Source organism: Salvelinus alpinus, chromosome 22 (assembly GCF_045679555.1).
Source record: "Salvelinus alpinus chromosome 22, SLU_Salpinus.1, whole genome shotgun sequence".
Taxonomy (NCBI): domain Eukaryota; kingdom Metazoa; phylum Chordata; class Actinopteri; order Salmoniformes; family Salmonidae; genus Salvelinus; species Salvelinus alpinus.
The window spans coordinates 40,584,053-40,587,342 of NC_092107.1; the positions used below are offsets into that span (position 1 = coordinate 40,584,053).

Sequence of the window (3,290 nt, forward strand, 5' to 3'; positions counted from 1 at the left end):
GTTTTGTGTGAACCCCAGGAAGAGTAGCTGCTGCTTTTGGAACATCGAATGGGGATTTTGAAATACCAAAATGCCAAATACCAACCACAGTATCCTACCATGCTACAGACCCTTCCCATCCACAGTATCCTACCATGCTACAGACCCTTCCCACCCACAGTATCCTACCATGCTACAGACCCTTCCCACCCACAGTATCCTACCATGTTACAGACCCTTCCCACCCACAGTATCCTACCATGCTACAGACCCTTCCCACCCACAGTATCCTACCATGCTACAGGCCTTTCCCACCCACAGTATCCTACCATGCTACAGGCCCTTCCCATCCACAGTATCCTACCATGCTACAGGCCCTTCCCACCTACAGTATCCTACCATGTTACAGACCCTTCCCACCCACAGTATCCTACCATGCTACAGACCCTTCCCACCCACAGTATCCTACCATGCTACAGACCCTTCCCACCCACAGTATCCTACCATGCTACAGACCCTTCCCATCCACAGTATCATACCATGCTACAGACCCTTCCCACCCACAGTATCCTACCATGCTACAGACCCTTCCCATCCACAGTATCCTACCATGCTACAGACCCTTCCCATCCACAGTATCCTACCATGCTACAGACCCTTCCCACCCACAGTATCCTACCATGCTACAGACCCTTCCCACCCACAGTATCCTACCATGCTACAGACCCTTCCCATCCACAGTATCCTACCATGCTACAGACCCTTCCCACCCACAGTATCCTACCATGCTACAGACCCTTCCCACCCACAGTATCCTACCATGCTACAGACCCTTCCCATGCACAGTATCCTACCATGCTACAGGCCCTTCCCATCCACAGTATCCTACCATGTTACGGACCCTTCCCATCCACAGTATCCTACCATGCTACAGACCCTTCCCATCCACAGTATCCTACCATGCTACAGGCTTGACAACAGTGAGACCGAGCCAACACACTATAAAATACTCGTAAAAACAACAAGAATGTTCAACTGAATGTCAAACTATTATTTGCATAGATTGAAGGCTGAGTTTATAGGATGGTGGGTAGGGAGATGAGACAGGGGAAGGAGAGAGGTATGAAAGGGGAAGGAAAGGGGAAGAGATGGGTAGGTTAGGGGGAGAAGAGGGGAGAGGGAGGAGAAGAGGGGGTAGGAGATGGGTGGAAGAGGGAGAGAGAGGGGAAGAGGGGGTAGGAGAGAGAGAGAGAGAGAGAGGAGAAGAGGGGGTAGGAGATGTGGAATGAGGGTGACTGGGTGTGTTCAGGGGAGGAAGGGATGAGGAAGGGTGAGGAGGGGTGAGGAAATGAAGGATGCAGGGGAGGTGCAGAGGAAACCCAGGCCATGCTTTCTTCTCCCAATCCACCCCTCCCTGTATCTTGCCTCTCTCTCTTTCTCGCTCTCTCCCACTCTCTCTCTCTCTTTCTCTCACTCTGTCTCTACCTCCCTGCCCCTCCCTCCCTCCCTCCCTCCCTCCGTCCCTCCCTCCCTCCCTCCCTCCCTCCCTCCCTCTGTCTTTCTGTCAGTGACATATGGCAGTAGTATTTCTCCAGTCTAAATGTGGTCCTCATTACAGCAGCTCCATATCAGCATGATCAGGATACACAGACAAATTAGTCAATTTCCCCCCACTCGCCTGCCACACATGCCTCTCTGTCTGTGTGTGTGTGTGTCTGTCTCTGTGTGTGTGTGTGTGTGTGTGTGTGTGTGTGTGTGTGTGTGTGTGTGTGTGTGTGTGTGTGTGTGTGTGTGTGTGTGTGTGTGTGTGTGTGTGTGTGTGTGTGTGTGTGTGTGTGTGTGTGTGTGGGTGGGGGGTTGTGTGTGTATGGTAATCACATTGCTGACCTTACCAGAATTAATAAATGTGAGGTCTGAGGTTAACCTCCTGTTATTCGAACACAAGCTTCATCATGGACAGTTTGACTGTGAATTGTGTGTGTGCGCGCGTGTGTTTTTGTGTGGAATAACCTTCTCTCAGGCTTGGCTGAGCATGTAACTGTAGTCGTTTTCTCCCAGCTTTGGCCTTTAGTGATAAACTGTGTGTGTGTGTGTGTGTGTGTGTGTGTGTGTGTGTGTGTGTGTGTGTGTGTGTGTGTGTGTGTGTGTGTGTGTGTGTGTGTGTGTGTGTGTGTGTGTGTGTGTGTGTGTGTGTGTGTGTGTGTGTGTGTGTGTGTGTGTGTGTGTGTGTGTGTGTGTGTGCAGGGGCAGGCAGCACCAGGCACAGAAGAGTTGGTGTTAAATAGATTAGGAGAATATTGACTGTGCTGTCCACCTCACAACACACACTGGGATACGGCTCACATTCCACTGTATGCGTGTGTGTGTGTGTCTGACTCTAGCGTCCCAGACAGACTTTGGTTCAAGCCGTTGCGTAGCAGGTAGCGAGCCGCGTTCAGCCTCATTGAGGTAACTGGATGTTGTTGTTTGGTGTAGATAAACACATCATTTCCCCCGAACACAGAGAACCATTCATAATGTGTGTTTGTGTATATGTCTGAGAGGAAGGGTTTGGCCTCCTAACCTCTGATTGGACAATGACCTTAACCCCAGTGAGTGAGGCTCACTGGGAAAACATATCACTCATTCAATTTGACTCTCCCTCTCACCCTCCCTCTCCATCTCACCCTCCCTCTCCCTCTCTCCCTCTCACCCTCCCTCTCCCTCTCACCCTCTCTCACCCTCCCTCTCCTTCTCACCCTCCCTCTCACCCTCTCACCCTCCCTCTCCCCCTCCCTCTCCCTCTCACCCTCCCTCACCCTCCCTCTCCCTCTCACCCTCCCTCACCCTCTCACCCTCCCTCTCCCTCTCACCCTCCCTCTCCCTCTCACCCTCCCTCTCCCCCTCCCTCTCCCTCTCCCTCTCACCCTCCCTCACCCTCTCACCCTCCCTCTCCCCCTCCCTCTCCCTCTCACCCGCCCTCACCCTCTCACCCTCCCTCTCCCTCTCACCCTCCCTCACCCTCTCACCCTCTCCCTCTCACCCTCCCTCTCCCCTCCCTCTCCCTCTCACCCTCCCTCTCCCTCTCACCCTCCCTCTCCCCCTCCCTCTCCCTCTCACCCTCCCTTCAGTGTTCCATTGTTCCTGTCATTCTGAAAACCACTATTCCTCTGGATGGATTCCACAGACCAACTGAGGTACTAGTGTGTGTGTGTGTGTGTGTGTGTGTGTGTGTGTGTGTGTGTGTGTGTGTGTGTGTGTGTGTGTGTGTGTGTGTGTGTGTGTGTGTGTGTGTGTGTGTGTGTGTGTGTGTGTGTGTGTGTGTGTGTGTG

General features: G+C 52.8%; 1 pseudogene; it reads left to right on the plus strand.

Moving 5' to 3' along the window:
• Positions 1-1,257: 1,257 nt before the first annotated feature.
• Positions 1,258-3,290, plus strand: part of LOC139549673 (uncharacterized) — a 6,122-nt pseudogene continuing 4,089 nt past the window's right edge.